Source organism: Gracilinanus agilis, chromosome 6, assembly GCF_016433145.1.
Source record: "Gracilinanus agilis isolate LMUSP501 chromosome 6, AgileGrace, whole genome shotgun sequence".
NCBI lineage: Eukaryota > Metazoa > Chordata > Mammalia > Didelphimorphia > Didelphidae > Gracilinanus > Gracilinanus agilis.
This window is the reverse complement of record NC_058135.1, coordinates 38,335,796-38,357,063: the sequence shown is the minus strand read 5'-3', so window position 1 is coordinate 38,357,063 and position 21,268 is coordinate 38,335,796.

Here is a 21,268-nt window from a genome sequence, read left to right as displayed (position 1 = left end):
GTAATAGCAACTTAAATAGATGAAGTTATGTGGAGTTAAGAGTGAGTATATGATAGGGAAGAGGATCTCCAATGAAAAAAAATGGCAAAATGACAAGAAAAATGATGAAAAGAGATAATAGGAATGACTACCAAGAACAAGAAACCTACTCAGTAAGTTTGACTGAGTAGTGGACTTATTTGGTCTAATTTAGACTGGGACTATTTATTTTTCTAGTTTTGTATTTCTGCAGGAAAATGTAAATAAATAATATTCACTGTTTCTCTTGTCAGTTGCATTTATAGCTCAAAGTAGGAAGTTTGTATTTACAAAAAAATGAAAAATTATAGACATAAATGTTTTGTTACAGCTGAAAACACATAGTATTTAGAGTATTTTAGTTACCTCAAGCCCTTTTCACTTCAATAATAAATGTAAACATTTAGCCAAAATAAAAAAAAAAAAAGAGTGGTGATGTAATTTCGCTAAGGCATCATACACCATTCACCCCCAAGATACTGAGAGATTCAACCAAAATATTTCTTCTTTTGAGGATGATCCATTTATGGTTATTAAAAAGCTAGAGAGCATTTTTCACATATATGATTCCAGATGGATTAATATTGGAAATTTGCTCTAAGCTTTTTTGACAGAAAGAGAGAAAAATTAAATCATCTCTCTTGTCAAATGGTCTCAGAGAAGGAGAATTGGCCTTCACAAGACCCAAAATGGAACCCCAACAAAGAGCAAGATTACACAAGCCTATAACAGGCATTATTAACCACAATGAGAACTTGCTCTGATAGGACTGGTACATGAACGAAATTTGAAAAGTTTAAACAAAATCCCAAAGAAAATCTATCCCAAAATATGGATAGATTTACTGAGTTGGGAAGCAGATATATAGACCTGGATCTTTCCATAGAAAGGGATGTCAGACAAATAAGGAGACAATTTGTGAAAAACTGTTGTAAAGTGGTCAAAGATTATTTTAAGACCAATTGTCAAACTGGGCTAATATGGGCCTTGAAGAATTGAGGAGAATAGCAATTTATGTATTTAATGGTCATGAAAAGAAAGATGAGAACAGACTTAACAGAGATATTAAGGAGATAAATGAAAAGTTTAAAGGAGGAAATTGAAAGAGAAAAAGCAAATTGAGCAGTGGCCATAGCCTCTTTGCAAGAATACACAAATCAAACACCAATGTCTTACTTCTGTGGAAAAAGGGGTCATGTAATGTTAAACTGTAGAAAGTGGAACTAGGTACTCAATAACAAATTTTAGAAATAATGGGAACTCTAAGAATAACAACTTTGGAAATAATAACAACAACAGAAACACATTTAGAAATACTAATGCAAATGAGGCAACTGATAATTTACAATAATATATCTGAAATGGGGATTGTCCACACAATACTCGGGGTGGAACAAGACCTTTATGAAGGTCAGAGAGGGGAGAAAGGACTCTGGAATCAGAGAATGAAAACTTTGATTTCTAACATCTTAATACCAGTTATCCCAGTCCATTCTCCCCTACATAGTAATGAACCTCATGTAACCTTGAAATTATGATTGCCTTTTAGAGATTAGAGCTTCTAGATCAGTGTTGATGAGTAAAGCAGATTCTGAGTGCAGTTCTATTGGCTCTCTAAATGTAATAGGTGTATCCGGGGCATCTCTGAAGGTCCCAAAGTTTTCCCCTCGAATAGTGTCTGAGGGACCTCTATCAATAGAATATTCTTTTCTTCTAATGCCTAGTTCCCCTATAAATTTATTAGGGAAAGACTTTTATGTAAACTTAGGGCACAATAACATGCTCTCAAGATGGTGCTATGATGTCAGAATTGCTTGAGGAATCTTTGAATTTGCTCCCTGTACTTCTTTTAGACAGTCAGCAGGTGGACAAACCTCTGACCTTTGAAATACTAGCTGATATACCTGCAACTCTTTGGGTCACATCTTCATCTGACGTAGGCCTACTTAAATCAGCTGTTCCTGTACAAATCAAAACAAAAGGTGGCCCACCTCCTCCCATTCCTCAGTATCCCCTATCAAAAGAGGCAATTGAGGGAATTACCCTAGTGATAAATTCTTTAATTGAACAAAAAATAATTCCATGTAAATCCAAATATAATACACCTATCTTGCCTGTTAAAAAGCTAAATTTAGATCTAAATGGAAAACCTGTCTATCAATTTGTACAAGATTTAAACAATGTGTAAACAACCATGCCATCAAGAACATCCTGTGGTTCCAAGGCCATCCACAATTATCTTCTCTATTCCTAGCATGGCCTCATATTTTTGGCAGTAGATTTGTGTTCAGCATTTTTCATCAATACCCATTTATGAAGATTCCGGAAATATATTTGCCTTCACCTGGAAAGGTTCCCATAGACGTGGTTTCACTTGCCCCAAGGGTACGTGGAAAGTCCCACTTTATTTTCACAAATTTTAACACAAAATTCAGAAAATATTAAATTTAAGGAGAGCCATTTGATACACTTTGTAGATGATTTGCTTTGGACCTCACTAAATGCCACAGCATGCCAAGAAGATACCAAACATCTTCTTTCAGAACTATATAATAATGGCCACAAGGCTGACAGTTAGGGTTGGCAGTTGTGGGAAAGTTGGCTGCTAGGCATGAGTTCATCATTGGGTGTGGTTGGCATTTAGTTGCTGGAATATAAAAGGTGGGTCTGAGCACACTGAGTGGGCTTTTTGGCTTTAGCCTGTAGAGGACTTTTTAATCTTTTGGTTTAGGCTATTAGGTTTTTTTTTTTCCTTTCTTGAACTTTTTGGAAGGTGGCTAATCTTCATTGACAAACCTAATTGGGGTTGGATTAAATACTGATTGGGTTGGTTTTGATTGGGCTGGATTGGGTTGGAACTTTGAAGGGTGGTTGTTATAAGCAGTAGTTATAGATAAATATAGGTGGTTTTAGGTAGTAATTATAAATAGTTATAGAATAACTAGTATAAACATTAGGAAATTTTCTTTCTCTCCCTCTTTCCTATATTTCTCTCCTTTACTTCAATTTACTATATTCTGTAATTCAATTTACTATATTCTTTTACTATCCCTATTTTAATTAAACTAAATTATTGGTTGTTAAAAGCTGCTAGGCTTTTCTTTTCTCTGGCTTAGTGGGATAATATTAATTTACAACTCTACTATATGCTCATTAAAACTTAAATTATTAAAAGCTGCTCTTTTATTTTGTAAAAATTCCTGTTTTATCCCTTACACAAACAAACACATCCAAACTTTCAAAAAAAATGGAAATTGGTCCCAAGTTCTCAAGAAACTCAAAAATGAGTTCAAGAACCAAGTAAGAAAGACAGAAGAAGGGAAACTGGGTAGCTCAATGGAGTGAGAGTCAGGCCTAGAGACAGGAGGTCCTAGGTTCAAACCCGGCCTCAGCCACTTCCCAGCTGTGTGACCCTGGGCAAGTCACTTGACCCCCATTGCCCACCCTTACCACTCTTCCACCTATGAGACAATACACCGAAGTACAAGGGTTTTAAAAAAAAGAAAGATAGAAGAAGATGGAAAAAAAGAAAGGAAAATAATACAAAAAGAAAATAACAGTTTAAAAGACAAAATTGCTCACATGTAAAAAAGAGGGACAGAAATCAAATGAAGTAATAAGCAAATAAGAGGACAGAATTTACCTGCTGGAAATCATGAAAAGCAGGATAGACCAAACTGAAAAGGAAAATAAAAAGATAATAACTGAAAAATCAGCCTTTAAATACCAGAATTGTACAAATAGAAGCTAATGATCTCAAGAAACAGCAAGAATTAATAAATCAAAATCAAAAGAATACAAAAATAGAAGGAACCATGAAATATCTCATTGAAAAGATAACTGACCTGGAAAACAGGCCCAGGAGAGGCAATTTGAAAGATACTGTTCCACCTGAAAGCCTGGAAAAAAATAAAATCCTTGGCATTATATTACAAGAAATTATCCAAGAAAACTGCCCTGATATTCTTGAAGAAGGCAAAACAGACATTGAAAGAATCCACAGATCATCCTCTACATTAAATACTCAAAAGACAACCCCCAGGAATTTAATAGCAAAATTCAAGAGCTTCTAGGCCAAGGAGAAAATATTGCAAGCAGCCATAAAGAGACAATTCAGATATCAAGGTGCCCTGGTCAGGATTATACAGGATCTGGCAGCCTCCACATTAAAGGATCACAAGCCTTGGAATATTGTAAGGGGTAAAAAGGGGGTTTTAGATGAATATTAAAAGGTTTTGTCACCAAGGAATTGAATAATGAGAAAACCTCAAATCAAAAATGACTTTTATGGTAGTTTATTTACAAGTAAGAAGAAAGAGAGAGAAAGCAAGGAAATTAGAAAGAGGATAAGATAAGATAATTAATCTAACACACTACGTACTTGCTCTGATCCCTGGTTCAACCCAGGCAAGTTTAACTATTCCTCAGTCAGAAAAGGCTCAGCCTTGAGCTGAGGGCTAGAGGGCTGAGGGAGAATGAAGTAAAAGTTTCAGTCACAAGGCCTCTCTTGAAAGGAGAGTTCCTTCAGAGAAATCCAGGAAAGATCAGTCTTTATACTCACCACGTGTAGTTCCAAGGGAGAGATTAAGAGCAGTCTCAACTAGTCCAGGGTCTCAGCCAGCACTCCTTCAGGTCCAAGCCACGAACAAGAAGAACTCTTTCAGGTCCAAGACACAAACAAGAAGAGAGCTACAGGACGTTGTCACTCCCTTTTAAAAGGGCTTCTTTTTTGTCATTTCCTGTGCCTTCCTCCTAGTTTACATGCCAAATCATAACAGACACTTGCTTGGGCAGTCAGGCAATTCTGATTCATCATCCATTCTTGTACATGTGGGTCACAGACTTTCCACTTGAGAATTAAGTGAGGTTGTTTTCACCTTTGGTGATCAAATCTAAGAATGAGCATGGCAGATTTAATCTCATTATCACAATATGACATTCAGGAAGGCAAGAGAATTGGATCTATAACCAAGAATCACCTACCCATCAAAACTAACTTTCAGGGGAAATTATGAGAATTTAACAAAACAGAAGATTTCCAAGCATTCCTAAAGAAAAGACCAGAACTAAATGGAAAACTTAATGTTCAAAAACAAAATTCAAGAGAACCATAAAAAAGTAAACAAGAAACGGGATGGGGGTGGGAGATTTAAGGGCTTCAGTAAGATTAAATTGATTATATTTCTATATGGAAAAATGATATCTGCAACTCTTGAAAATTTTTCATTATCATAGTAGATAGAAGAATTAATCATGGCAAAGGTTATGGTACTAAGTTGGTTAAGATGATATGCAAAAAAATAGGTGTATGTCTCAGTGGATCCTCACAATAGTTCTGTGAGATAAGTAGTATAAGTATCAATACTTCCATTTTACATATATGGAAAAAGAAAGCCTGGGAGTTTAAAAGAATATGACAGCAATGTAACAGGATGGAATAGGTATTTGAAACCAAGTCTCCTGAATGCCTCCTATATCACAGTGACATCAGTACAGTAAAATAAAAGTCAGCACAATACAGTAAAAGGCTATATTAGGAAAGAAATATGTGTCCTCATCTTGCCTACATTATACGCATATGATCGTGTGAAAGATATGAGAGAAATATGACAAAGAAGCAAAAGCAAAGGGAATAGATTAGAAAAACTTTCAGTTGGGACTTTTCAAATGTTCAAAAAAGGTAGCATAAGAAATGAAAGTTGTACACATAAATTTGTACACAATTTCTGTGTTTTATATATGCATATATATACATACACCTCTAAATATTTTTCAAGAATTATAATTTAATTTTATAATTTAGTAAGAATTATAGTTAAATTTTTTATTAAAGCAAAGTATATGAAGAAAATAAAATTAATAGACAAAAATTTCATTTTGAAAACTTTGGAAGAGGACTTCTGGGTTAAGATGGCTTCAGGATAGAGCAGGGTGCTTAACTCTTCTCACCACCAACCACCAGCATACCTTCAAAGGACAAAAAAAAAATCCAGATTAAAGAAGGGACCCCACAATAGGGAGCAGTATTGAAGATACGTGGGATTTGGGCATTTCCACACTATAAGGAGGCGGGGAGGAAATAGCTCCCATCAAAATGCAAGTGGATCAACCTTCCCCCCCCACCCCCCACAGTATCAGAGTCAGAGGCTGCATACCAGAGTTAGACCAAGCCGGGGGTGGGGGAGCAAAATCTAGCCTCTTGGCAGCTAACTGGGACCACCAGGAGCTTGCCCCTGAAAGCAACAAGACTTGAGATCCCAAGAGGCTGGAGAGCACAGACCTTGGGCACAGGAGTGGAGCTGAGAGAGGCAGCGGACAGTGGAAGCAGCTCAGCACACTGAGATTCAGGGGAGAACCTCAGGTGGAGGAGCAAACATGGACCAATTTCCAGGCTCTAGGCAGCAACTAGGACAACTAGAGGCTTGACCCTGAGAACAACTAGACTAAAGACCTCAGGAGGCTGGGGAATACAGACGTTGGGCACAGGAGTGAAGCTGAGAGGTGCCGTGGACAGCAGAGGCCTAGCAGATAGTGGAAGTCAGGAGACTCTCAAAGCAGCCTCAGGCAAAAACTGCTCCTTAGCTCTATACACAGAGAGTCTGCCTGCCTCACTCAGACTTCTGGCTGAAAAAGAAAAACCAGCATAATGATGACAAGCAAGGCCCAAGAAATAACCACCAAAAAGACCAAGAAAAAAGTCCCAATACTTGATAACTTTTGCACAGAAAAAATCCAGTAAGCAGAGGAGGACAAACAAGTAAAGGCATCCAAACCCTCCCCAAAATATGAAAATTGGTCACAAACTCTTGAAGAGTTCAAATCTGAGATCATGAGAAAGATGGAAGAGATCTGGCAAGAAAAGTGGGAAATAGTTCAACAAGAAAATAACAGTTTAAAAGGCAGAATTTCACAATTGGAAATTGAGGTTCAGAAATAAAATGAAATAAGCAAATTGAAAACCAGAAATGACCAGCTGGAAGCCATGAAGAGCCAGAGAGACCAGACTGAAAAGGAAAACCAAAAGAATATAGCTGAAAACTTTGAAAGAAATGAATGTGTTGTTATTGATTAATCATTCATGTTATCCTTTCTAATAGTGCTTCATACCTTACCTTCTGACAGTGCCCAAAATGCCATCATGGACCCTCTCCTTTTCTCTGTTCCTTTTTTCTTCTCTCCTTCACTTTCTCTCTTGATGATCTCAACTCAATAACCCCCAGACTTTTTTAACTTTCCTGTTTCTTTCACAGAAACAATTTGTCTTCCATCCTCCCAGATATCTAGGATCAGAACTTCAGGAATATTCCTGACCCCTTGCCCTTATTCATATTTAATTGGTTGTCACACGTGGTCAATTTTTTTTTTACCTCCACCACATCTTTAAAATTCATCAGCTTATTTTTCTTCCTGTTTTTCCTCTACCATTCTGAAATAGCTTCTAATGGGTCTTCCTGAAACAAATATCTGCCAGCTCCAATTCATCTGCTCTTCTTCTAATATGATTTTTCTGTATTTGTTGTCTTCATACTCAAAGACCAAAATGACATCATTATGTCAGGGTCAATATACACTGTGTCTGACTGTGATGTACCAGTCCAATATGAGCTCAGAAGATTCTATCACAAATTGGGCACAAATAGCCCATATGAACATGTGAGAAGGAGATGTCTCAATTTGTGTATCTTACATTTCTCTTGAGCTATTGCAATTCTGCTTTTTTTAGGAGGGAGGGCATGCCTTGCAATACAGTACTTTGCCAGTTTCTCCTGTGTCTCATAATTGATACCAACATTCTTCCAGTCCCTTCTTCTGACCTCCTTGTGAGCATTTGCCTTGTGTGAGTTCTCAGTAAAATAGTCTTTTTAGGCAAATATATGTCTGGCACATTAGTGTTATGCTCTCTGCAATAGTGTTTGAATGCTTAGCAATTCAGCTAGAGAAAGAATCTCAGTTGCTGGTACCTTATCTTTCCAGGTGATCTTCAGAATTTTCCCAAAACTATTCAAATGGAAGCAATTCAGTTTCTTGTCATGGTGCTGGCAAATCTTCCAGGTTTCACAGGCATACAACAATGAAGTCCTCACAAAAGCTCTGTAGACCTTAAGCTTGGTTGGTAGCCTCATACCTCTTCTATCCCACACTTTCCTTTGGAGCTTCCAAAACACTGAGATAACTCTAGTAATGCATGCATCAATCTCATCATCTATGTGAACATCCCTGGAAAGTATTCTGACAAGATAAGTAAACTTATCCAAAACATTCATAATTTCATTTGTTGTATGGAAGATGTGGTGCTGGCTAGTGAAGAACCTCTGTTTTCTTTGTGTTAATTGTCAGGCCAAAATTAGCACAAGATTTTCCTATAGAAGGGTTTTGAATCTATTGTTGCCCTACTTAAAAATTGTAACTTCTTTGTTGTCCTTTGGATCAAATATGAACTCCTTGGTTGGGTTTTTTTAAGCCCTCTACAAACTTGTACCAATTTACCTTTTAAATCTTCTCATCTTTCACTCTAAGCAAAGTGGTCATTTTTTTGTTCTTCATGGAAGGCACTCCATCTCCCATTTGTTTTGTAATGGCCATTCTCCAAGGCTAGAATGCTGGCTTTTTTTTTCATCTCAGCCTCTTGGAATTTCTTTATCTTTAAAAACTCAAATTAAGTATTACCTTCTATCATACCTGCTATTTTATTGGTTTAAGTAAATTCTTTCCATTGACCCTGGTCAGCATAGTCCTAAAAATTGTTGGGGGCACTGAGAGATTAAATATCATATCCTGGGTTATATAGCTAGAATGTATGAATTGATGAATATCATTTTTAAGTGCCCACTCTTCCAGGCATTATGGTATGCATGAGGAATACAAAGACAAAAGCAAACTAGTTTCTGCTCTCAAGGACCTCACATTCTAATAAGGGGAAGAAATACCTATAGGACATTGTGGCTAAGGTGTGGGGCTTTATAGATAGAAAGTCAGAGGAATTGTGAAAGAAGTTCTAGAACACTACATTTTCATACCCTTTCAAGAAACAACAGTAACATTGACTTAATTGCTGCGCTCAGAGCATGAGATGTAAAAATGGAGTTGGGGGTAGGGCAGGGTTGGATCACTATGGTAGAGACTGTGTGACATAGGTCAAGATATCCTAAGAAATATAGATTAGATGTATGCAAATCATGATCCTTTCATCTGAGTTTTTATTTGTGTACTGGCCAATCAAGTTTTTTTTCTTTTATTTTAAAAATATTTTTCCATGTTTATGTTCATTTTCTTTATGTTCATTTTCTTTCCTTCCTCTTTTCCCTCCTCACTCTCTGATCCAATAAGCACTTCCACTGGGTTACATAGATGTTATCACTTATATCTATTTCCATATAATTCATTTTTGCAATAGAGCAATCTTTTGGAATCAAAATCCCCAATCATATATCCATATAAACAAATTATAAGACATTTATTTTTCTTCTGTGTTTCTACTCCCTCAATTCTTTCTCTTGATGTGGATAGCATTCTTTCTCATAAATCCCTTGGGATTGTCTTGTAGTAGCAAAGTCCATTACATTGGATTGTTCCACAATGTTTCACTTTCTCTTGTACAATGTGTACAGCGTTCTCTTGGATCTGCTCATTTCACTCTGACAAGTCCTTGGAGGTTCTTCCAATTTATATAGACATTCTCAAGTTCATCATTCCTTATAGCATAGTAGTATTCCGTTGCCATCATATACCACAATTTGTCCATCCATTCCACAATTGAGGGACACCCCCTAATTTTCCATTTTTTTGTCACCACAAAGAGTGCTGGTAAATCAAATGTAATCCCAAGGCAGAGATTCAAGATAAGTGGATAGATTAACCTTGTCCAAGGAAGGAGGCATAGTCTTTGGTCCTTTAGGTCTGTAGCCCAATTGTTCCAAGTGCAAATAGATGCTAGGGCAGAGGGAATGACTCAAGGAAAAGTACCCCGATATTGCAACATCACTGGGGGCCAATTAGATGAAGACTTTAGATAAGTTTCTATTTATTAACTGGCCAATTAAGTTCAACCTTAGAATAGAATTCTAAGCTAGCAGATATTGAACCTAGATCTCATTGACTCCAAATTGTCTCCTAATAATAATTTTCTCCTCCTCCCAACAAAATCCTGGAAAAACATCGTGGTATAGAAAATAGGCTCATCTTGAAGTCAGGAAGATCCAGGTTGAAAGACTGTCACTCACTCATATGTACCAACTCTGCAACTACAATCAATCCACTTAAACTCTTAATATTCCAAGGCAGCTCTTAGAAACTGTAAGTATTACTGGACTATAGATTGGCAACTTGGCTATAACAATCTTAGTTATAATCTTACTTGTGATACAAGCTGACTTACCCAAAGCTATACAGTCTTATAGTGATTCTTCTTCAAAATTCCTTACTTGTTATATGTGACAACCTGATTCCCCTCACCATGCATTGATTTTTTTTTTTTTTTTTTTTTTACCCTTGTACTTCGGTGTATTGTCTCATAGGTGGAAGATTGGTAAGGGTGGGCAACGGGGGTCAAGTGACTTGCCCAGGGTCACACAGCTGGGAAGTGGCTGAGGCCGGGTTTGAACCCAGGACCTTCTGTCTCTAGGCCTGGCTCTCACTCCACTGAGCTACCCAGCTGCCCCCTATGCATTGATTTTTAAAAGATGGATCTTTTTTTCCCCCTAGGAATAGGTTAGATTCGTTAAACAAGCTTTTCATTTTCTGAAGATAATCTGAATTGTTCTGTTCTCATTTTTTAATTCTGCACCTTTAATTCTGTATCTTAATTCTGGATAATATATGACAGAGCAAATCAACAATGAGGCAGACCCAGAATTAGACAAGAGAGGAGAATAGTATGAATTTTCTTCAGAAAAAAACAAATTATTATGAGTGTGTATGTGTGTATATGTGTATATATGCATATTCATATGTATATGTGTGAGCATGGACAAAAAAAACTCCTCTTAAAGCCAACATTTAAAAGAACTAAGATGCCCAATCAATTCTTCATTTTCCACCAGCATCATTGCATGGTTATGGCTCCTCTATCATTGTGTATCCATGCAAGGTACCCTTTCCCCACCCCTTCTTTTTAAGCTTTCTTTTGGATGTTGTCTTCTCCCATTAGATTGTAAATTTCTTGAGATTAATGACTCCCTCTTTTTCTTGCATTTAGCACAGTATCTAGCACATAGTATGAGTTTAATAAATGTTTATTGTATTGAATATAGAGATACATGAATTCATAGACATACATATATAAAGAGATAAACAGATAATGCACAGATACATCAATACATAGAGAAATATAAATACATATAGAGATCAATAGATATTTGGACTCTTTGATACTTTGAACTGACTACCATTATCTCTAAGATTTATTTCCTCCTCTTTCCTCCATAAGTCTTTAAATCTGAAATTTTATGCAGGAACAGGAAAAAAGAAACCAAACTAAAAAATAGCAAAACTAAAACAAAGGCAATAATAAATGTGATTGGATTCTGAAGGAATTATTGCACGAGGAAGAATAAGGACCATAAATTTAAGTCTTCCCCTGTCCCTTTGAAAGGTCTGAGTTCCATATTTTAATGATCTTATTGATTTGGTAGGTGATGACAAGTCTCAGCTAAAATCCCACCTTTTACAGGAAACCTTAGCCAATTGCCTTTAATTCTAATGTTTTTCTTTTGTTGATTATTTCCATTTTATCTTTTCTCTAACTTGTTTGCATGTTGAGCTCTGCCCCATTATACTGTCAGTTCCTTGAGAGCAGGAAATTAATATTTTCTTTCTTTGAATCTCCAGTATGTTCAACACAGTGCCTGACACGTTAAAGGCATCTAGAAAATGTTCATTGGCTGAGTACACAATGTATATCCTAAAGCAAACAGAAGATGATGACCAGGAGAAGCACTGGGAACTTCAGAGTGTTGAAGACAATGGCACTTTGGTCATCTAAGCCTTCCCTGATAGCATCTTCCATTGATCAAATCTAGCCACGTCAATAAGTATTTATTAAGCATTTGGTATGTGCCAGGCATTGTACTAAGCAATGAGGATACAAGGAAAGGCAAAAATCATCTTTACCCTCAAGAAGGTCAAAATGGAGTAGATAATTGCCTACTTACAAGATATATACAGGGTTAAATGGTATATAATCAGGGGGTAGCTAGGTGGATCAGTGGATTGAGAGCCAAGTTAGAGATGGGAGGTCCTGGGTTTAAATCTGGCCTCATATACTTCCTAGCTGTGTGACCCTAGACAAGTCATTTAACTCCCATTGCCAGGCTGTTACTTCTGCCTTGGAACCAATGCACAGTACTGAGTCTAAGGCAAAAGGTTAAGGGTTTAAAGAGCTGTAAATAATCTCCAAGGGAAATCATTAGCATTGAGGAGTACTAGGAAAGGCTTCTTGTAGAAAGTGTTTTAAATTGGAACTTGAAGGAAGTTGGGAAGGAGAGAAAATAAGGAGGAACCTTTCAAGCATGAGGCACAGCCCTTGAAAATTCATTGAATCTAGAGATGGAATGTTACACCATTAACACCAGGGTGCCTAGGGCAAGAGACTTGAATGCAGAGAATAGAGTAGGGTTGTATTGGTTCAGAAAGACATCAAGATAGGGAAAGGAGGAAAGTGTAACTAATGCAACTGTTATAGTCTATGAAAGACCTGAGTGATTGAGACAGGGGTGTTCTAGTAAAAACTTAACAGACAGTTCTCTGAGGGGAAAAAAATACTTATGACTCATTTTAAGTATTAATCTGTATTATTAATATTGTATTCATCATTTTCTTAAAAGTAGACAGTTAAGGGGGCAGCTGGGTAGCTCAGTGGATTGAGAGTCAGGCCTAGAGACAGGAGGTCTTAGGTTCAAATCTGGCCTCAGACACTTCCCAGCCGTGTAACCCTGGGCAAATCACTTAACCCCCATTGTCTACCCTTACCACTCTTCTGCCTTAGAGTCAATACTCAGTACTGACTCCAAGACGGAAGGTAAGGGTTTAAAAAAAAAAGTAGACAGTTAACAAAACAATAAATCAACCATTAATTAGTAGCATTTGTTGATATCCAAGGTGTGAATATTCACTCAGAAAATTTAACAATCAGCTCTCCAGGAAGCTAGGTGGCAAAATGGATAGAGCACTAAGCTGGAGTCAGAAAGACTTGAATTCTTATACAACTTCAGCCACTTACCAGCTATGTAACCCTGGGCAAGCCACTTAACTCATTTGCCTCAGTTTCCTCATCTGACAAATGAGTTGGAGAAGGAAATGGCAAACCACTACAGTATTTTTACCAAGAAACCCCAAATAGGGTCACAAAGAGTCAGTTATGACTGAAAAATCATTCAATTCAGCACACCCCTGGGTGGATGTATAGGATGCAATGGTGAGAACAAAGTACAGAATTATAGGTCATAAGTCAGAGGAAAAGATGGAATGTTAAAGATTATAATGGGATAAAGAGTTTTTTTAATTTTTGCTTTATCTTTGTAGCAAACATCACATGTTCTTGATCTATGTTTGCAGTAAATACTCCTATATAAATGCTGTTGTTTTTTTAAGGCCAGTAGAAAGAGAACACTTCTTTAATCTAGAACTTCACAGATTTTCCTCAGATGCTGTAGTACTTTAGGAAACTACTACAACTGCCATCAGGTATTGAATATTTTGCTAAATCAATTTTTCTTTACTCAGGCACCTAGGGATATGTAATATAAAATGGGACAGGTATGAGTTTATTACTTTTAAATAAGTCATTTACTTTCTATATACTTTAGATTCTATTTGGTTCCAGCCTGAAACTAAAGACCAGCATCCATCCTCTCTATTTGTCTCTTTTTTCAGAATTTTAGAGAGCTATTTATTATTAGTTTTTTTTCACTATTTGTTTAAACTTTTCAATTGATCAGGCAATTAGAAAAAGGATAAGTAAAAGTCTATAAAAGGGAACCCAGAAGTTGTTTAATAAATGTTAATTTTGTTATTTGAAAACATTTTACAGCATATTCTTTTTGATAGTTTCTGTCAAGTAATATCTTTTAAAAGTTCTTTAATATGTAAAGCTATATGCCATGAGGGACTAATGCCCAAATTTGTTTTTCCTTATTTATAGAAATGCACAAAATGAACCATCCTAACATTATTCATCAGCTTATCAAGACCACCCATAATGCTCCCTTTAGGCCTGAGTGAGCAAGCAGGTCTGCCCTGTGCCCTAAAGGCCAGCATTCCTGGGCTCCGTAGGACCACCAAGGAAGAAAGCTTCTGCTCAGTGAGCTTCCAAATGGGGTTTGAGGGAGTAGATTTTTGGACCAGATGTTTGGGTATGAAAAGGAATAAAACCAGATCAGAAGAGGAGTAGTCTATAGTACTGAAATAACCATTCTTTCATTCCTTTTTTACCCTTGTTCTCAGTGTAGCTGTATTCTTCACACTGGAGGAAGATAGCAATGACTTCTTTTTGTTCACTGTTGCTAGAAACACTGACAACAATGAAGAATCATAGTAATCTATGTAAGTTTTTTTTTGTTTTTTGTTTTTTGTTTTTTTGCGAGGGGAAATCATTGAATTGTATAGCTAATACTAAATAGATCATCCAAAAACACACTGTCAAAAGTTGGGCTCCTAGAATCCCCCGGTGCTTGCTTTCTTAAAGATTCAAGGTGTGGACACACAAGAAGAATGCCTCTGACGAAGAACATTATATATTTACAACATCAAGAGGTTAAGAACATTTACTTGATTGTGTGTTGTGCAAGGGTAAAACCTCTACTCACAAAACAGAGGTTCAGTGAGTAGATAAGTATACAAAACAGGCAAATAGGGTAGGTGATCTTGTCAATTGGGTCTTCAGGGGAAGGATAGCAAGCAAGAAGACAAATAATAATATAATGGAGACATGGAAAATAAAAAGCAATGACTTGGGATTTCTGGAGCATTATGTGACTTAAAAAACTGGAATATTCTAGGCTGTCTGCCAAGCGAATGCTTGGTAGAATATAAATAAGTTTATTAATGTACATATGTATAAATTTGTATAACGTGATCAACAGGGTTAATAAACAATTCCATTCCTCAACAGTCAGTTTGTCAGTAAATAACCTTTGGCTGTTCTTTTTTTCTATTACTAAGTGTTCCATTTTAATTCTCCCTCCTTATTCTGAATGCCAGCAATGTTTCCAAAATTAGTTCATTATAATAAAAGTTCTTCCTACTTTGAACAAGGGAAAATGCCTGGAATTTAGCATGCATGCTTGAGGAAAACTCTCTGTCCATTATGACAGCAATCCCAGCTTCCTAGTGCTCAGGTGCCTTGGAATGCCCATTACTTGTAATAGTGTTTTATTTGGACCATGAAAAAAGAAATACATTTTTACTAATTTTCTTTTAAAAGGAACAACTCCAATAATGTTTTTTTCTCTACAAAATCATCCTTTAACTGTGTATGAATAAAAATATTAATTATATTAGCAGATTATAACTACCTGATACAACCTGATCTTAAATTTTGATTGGCATGGTCACTCTGAAGACTAGAAAAAAATGTTATTTTCTGGAGAATGAATGAGTTGACAGATATATCCCACCAAAAACAGTTATATTAAATTATGGTGAAATATAAATCCTAAAGTTTTTCCCCTCAAATCTATAGGAAATCACCTTATTGATGACATGTCTTCACATTATGACTCTCAATTTGTCACTGTCACATCCATCTGTTAGGCATGCACACACTCCTCCCTCTTATTCCTGGGAACAACCTGCCTAACTAGTTATTTGGAAAATGCAAAATAGGCTAGAGACCTTGGCAATGAAAATGATGTGACACAGAAACTGAAAATGTAAAAGGGTTTCAGCATCTTTCATTTCAATTTGAAATGAATTGGTGAAATGAGATGATTTGATTATGTCTACTAAATATTTTTTAAAACTTCTAGAATTAGAATGTATAGTTGAAGTAAAGGTATATCTCTGTATAAAACTTTGATTTCCATCCTTAACATTAGAGTTATTTTTTTTTCCTTGAGGCAAGTGTCTTTTGTTCAGAGCTTGAATTTTTCCTTTTTTTAAAATATAAAATTCTTGTTGATATCTTTTCTTAAATCACTAAAATTTCTCCAAGTATCTTTTCCCTTCTCCTCCCAAAGGGCCACCCCATATAACAAATAATATTTTTAAAGAATGAAAAAAGAAACAAATCAGTAAAGATGATTAGTGCATCTGAAAAGTCTGAAAATATGTGCAATGTACTACATTAACGGACCTCAGAGTTAGTATTTTACTCTGTTTTTCTTATTCAAATGGAAAACAAAAAAAGTGGGGAATTTAATATATTAAGATGACCACAGGAATTGGATGTTGGTAGCATATGAAAGGTAGTTACTATAAAGAAGTAAGACATTCTCCATCTCTGCTTCTCTGTCAGAGGCATCTTTTCGAGAAACTCAATTCCTTTGGAAGCAGCGTTGGCAAGAAACCATCTTTCACTCTCTTCCTATGTTACAGGAAGGTGATAATCAACATTCCTCTTTATCCTAATTCAGGACAAAGTCTCCAAAATGTTTCCTACTGAGAGGCCAAGTGGGACAGTAGCAAGGTCTCTGGACAACATTTGATACTTCACTGGTTTCCAATCATTAGCTGATGTTTGGCTCCTTCGTCTTGATAATGGAGTGTAAATCTATGAAAGCCTTTTAGAAGTCATAAAACACTAACGAATGTGGAAATGGTTGGTATTCTTCCAACCAGAGGTTTGATAGTAAATGTTTAAGAGACAGTTCTCCAAAAAAAAAAAAAAAAAAAAAAAACGCAAAACGCACAGACCTGCGTTTAAGTTCAATCTGTATTATTTAACATTTTCTCCATTTCTTTCTTAGATCCAGACAATCAACAAAACAGTAAGTTGTATAATTTATAGAGTTTGTCAATTTCTGAGGCTTACATGCAGGTGTTAAAAAATCAGCTCTTACAAGCCAGTTCAAGATAGCTCCAGCACATAGCACACTCCTGCTTCCAACTCACTTTTTATTTAAGCAAATTGATTGGCTTTGTGCAGTTTCTTTTATTTCAGTTATTTCCCCAAACAAGTGATTGTAGGAATTACATTTCAGTACCTCCATCAATTTATTAGGTCTTCAGGCTCTTCTAGTTCCTATATGATGCTTGGGGTCAAAAGGAAGTTGATGACTTAAGCTCCCTGTGTTACATCACCTGAAATAGAACCTTTGCATGAGGTACACACATAATATGGTTAACTAATTATGGACTGTGAATTTCTTTGCACTTACCAAGTACAATTAAAAAGGAAGTTGTATAAACTATCTTTTCCTAGTGTGACCCATGGTAGGAAAGACTCTTATAGGATTTACCGACTAGATCATTTCATCCTCCAGTACTATAAAGGGTAACAACTATAAATCACTTAATACCAACTTCCCCAACAAGTTTAAGACAGGAAACAATAAAGGACTAGACATCAGAACTGAAACTGGAAGGATAAGTTAGCTGAATGGAATGTAATTACTGAGTTAAAATTAGCCAGGTCACCTTACTCTTGTGAAAAAGACCCTGGGAACCTGGCAACCAAGTAAATAGATAAGAACTCTCTTCCCATTAAGAAGCTTTCCTCAGTATCCTGCTGAAACACTATTCCATAAACACATAAAGAGGAAGGGGAGGAAGGGATAAAGCACTTATATAGCACCTACTATGTGCCAGGCATAGTGCTAAGTGCTTTAAAGGAAAGGACACACTCAATAATACTTATCTTCTACCTAATTTTCAAGTATAGTTCCCTAAAATTCTCTGTACTAAAAACATGAAATCATGGTACTTGTTTGATAGACTAGAACTTACATATCTAGTCTAACCATCTGGTTTTATAGATTGAAAAAAATGGGAGTTTGGAGATTAAACAACTTTCCCAAGGTTATGCAGTATGGTTATATCCATTTTTCTCAAAGGTATGCTTATTTTTACTTGTACTTTTATTGAACAGCTTTCTTTAGGTGTATTTAAAACTGTCTCAAACACTGAGTCTATGACTCTACTGTCATTTTAGCCAAGTTCCTCTGAGGAAGTCATTGTTCTTACAGCAGCCAGTCTAGAATCATATAATCTACAGATATGTCAGAATATTAATCTCCTAACAGGTTATAATTTTCTAATAGACTATAATACCTCTACAAAAGCCTGTTCTGATACCCCATGGTAATGTAAAGGTAACTAGATTCTTCCTGACTATCATAGTAGAGTTAGCCTCTAACAGATCACAGCAAATTGTTAAGGCTCCCAATGCAGCTTAGTTTTGTTCAAACAGAATTATTGATCCACCAAATGACTCATTTATTTTTATTTGTTTATATGTACTGATTTGAGACCATTTCTTAAGTCATGGAATGAGATATAATTTCTGATTGAGTGGAGTGAAAATTAACACCAAAAAATCATTGATCTTTGGAAATATTCAAATAAGACTATAACATGCAAAAGTTATATAGAATTTGGCACTGCCCTGGTATCCTTCATTCACTAACGTGGGTATATATCTGCATGTATAGATATTTATGTATATATAACTATAGGTAATGTGTATATTCATATTTTGTATACATGTATGTATTTATATAATTTTCTTTTCAAAAGTAGAATAAAATTAGTTTAAATATATAAGAAGAATTCTATTATTTTTTAAAATTGCAATTAAAAGATTGCTCACATTCCACTAGGTGGCAATATATCTTTTTCTTTAGAGCTTTTTTTCTGAATATAGTGTAGTCTTTCCCACTAAGAAGGCTTGATTAAAAGAGAAATCAGGGGAACCCCAAGAAAGTGGCGTGGGGATTTGGAGGGTAAGGTAATTTAAGTACATTTGTCTCTAGAAAACTAGTATTATTATTCATGTCAAAAACTTCAATTAAATATAAATAAGTTCATCATTAAAATTTAGATTAGATCAGAGAATGTAGCTAAAAGGTTCTTTCTATATGACAACATTCAATTTTGTCAATGATTTGTTTTAATTGATGTTTTTGTCTATTTCTTATTGATTGCTGAGAGTAGGAAGGATTGAAACCTCTCCAAGTCTTGGTAGATGGTTTCATGAATTACTACATGATGAAATTGTTAAGTATTGAGAATATGAAAAAAAATCATTTTGTAATAGAGTACATCATAATGATGAGCATGTCCAAAAAAGTATCTAGCCTTGTATTTAGAGAGAGGTTCTTCACCAGTCCCACACTGGATGCCTTCCCAGCTTGGAAGGAACTATCAGAGTTTATGCTACAGAACCTCTGATCACCTCTACCATAACTATGAGGTACTGGAAAAGGACTTTAATGGAGGAAAATTAAGCCACAGGACTTAAAAATGTGGTGCGTCCTTTCTTTGTAATAAAAGAATACTATTTCTTATTTCAAAAAAGAAGTTACTTTCATACTGAGAGAGCTGGGATATTTTCTTCCCTGCCTTCTAATCTAAAGGGGAGCTTTAGGGAAATGTATTCTGATTATTTTGGGAAAACACAGTTCATCCCATCTACTTCTTTAATCTTAGAAGCAGAGAGAGCCCCTGGGCTGAGCCCAAGAACCTTAGGAAAAGCACATTAGAAGTCTTTCTTCCATCCTGAATTCAAGAAGAAAAGAGAAAGGAAGTTTGAAGAAAGGAAGAGAGAGAGAGAGAGAGAGAGAGAGAGAGAGAGAGAGAGAGAGAGAGAGAGAGAGAGAGAGAGGAGAGAGGAGGGAGGAAAAAAGGAAGGAAGGAAGGAAGGAAAGAAGGAAGGAAGGAAGGAAGGAAGGAAAGAAGGAAGGAAGGAAGGAAGGAAGGAAGGAAAAAAGGAAGGAAGGAAGGAAGGAACAGCTATATCTATTTTCTATGAGTTATTTTATTATACCAAGGCACTGGACAGAATAAATGTTTGCAGAAAAAAGTCAGTCATTTTTGCTAGTCTTGCTCACTCCAGACATCTCAACTGTTTTCCATCTGACCTTAATGAACTGTTGTCACAAACTGTGTCTGAGGCTAAATTAAACTGTATCTAAGCTAAATTAAACCAGTCTTGTGGTCAGTCATTGCTACAGAACATTGATTCATTAAACATTCTGCTTTGGTGTTTCACCTGCCCCTATTCAATTCTTCACCCTCAACTCCTCCCCAGACCACTCCCCTTGTGGTCCCTAAATTTAAATTGTATCATCTCCCTGAGACTATGAGCCTCAGCTTACATATTCAGTAATTTGGCAGCTCTAGAAGGTATGTCCATAATTTTCCTTTTAATAAATAAACTCTTTGCTTCTTTTGACTCAACCAAAACTCTTTATTTGAGTGCCAGTTTACTCAATTGACATGAGGAACAATTTTAGTTTCCAATTCTTCAACAACTACATCTACTAAAGCCTCAGAAAAGAGATATCTTTCCAACAAAGTCCTTGGCACTGTCAAATAGCTCTGTATCTGAAACAGATATGGTTTTATTAATGGAAATGACATTAAGGAAGATGAATTACCATCAGCTTTTCCATGGCACTCCAAGGCCTTTTCCATCTGACTTGTAGCTGAAACCTGAGACAATACCTGAGTTGTCACCCCATTAGAATGTGAACTCCTTGAAAGTAAGGACTTGTTTACTTGTATTTCCCAGTTTTAACAGTAAGTACTTCCTAAATGTGTTTTCATTCTTTAATAAATAGTAGAAGTTGCTAATAGTTTACAGAGCATTTGAATAATTCCATGCAATTGTCCTAAGAAGGATTCTAACATACTTAGGTAATTGAGTAGAAACTGAACTCTTTTACTGGCTCTCAAACAAATAAGAAATGAAACCTTATGTGAAGGAAGAACACACTTCCTGGAGTCATAGGAGAAAAGGTGTTAGTGATTGGCTAAGTCTGAGGATGATATTAGTGATAGGGTCTCTCTTTAGGTTGGAAAATACTAGGATTCTGACTTCTGGACAAAGAAACTTTAAACTTGAGGTTGGCAAGAATGTTGGATGGAGATCCTGGTCTGGAACTGTGTGAGGTAGGAAGTGATCTTGATGAGGATCTGAAAACAGAAAAAGATTGGACTTGAGATAGGGATTTGGTCTTTCCTGGGTACAGTGCCAGGTACCATTCATTGCTGATAGTGATTGGGAAGAACAGGAGAAAGTGAGGAGAGGAATGCCTGACATAGCCCTCTGGAATCTAAGGCTTCCTGTTGGAACAACTAAAAGAGAAATACAGCT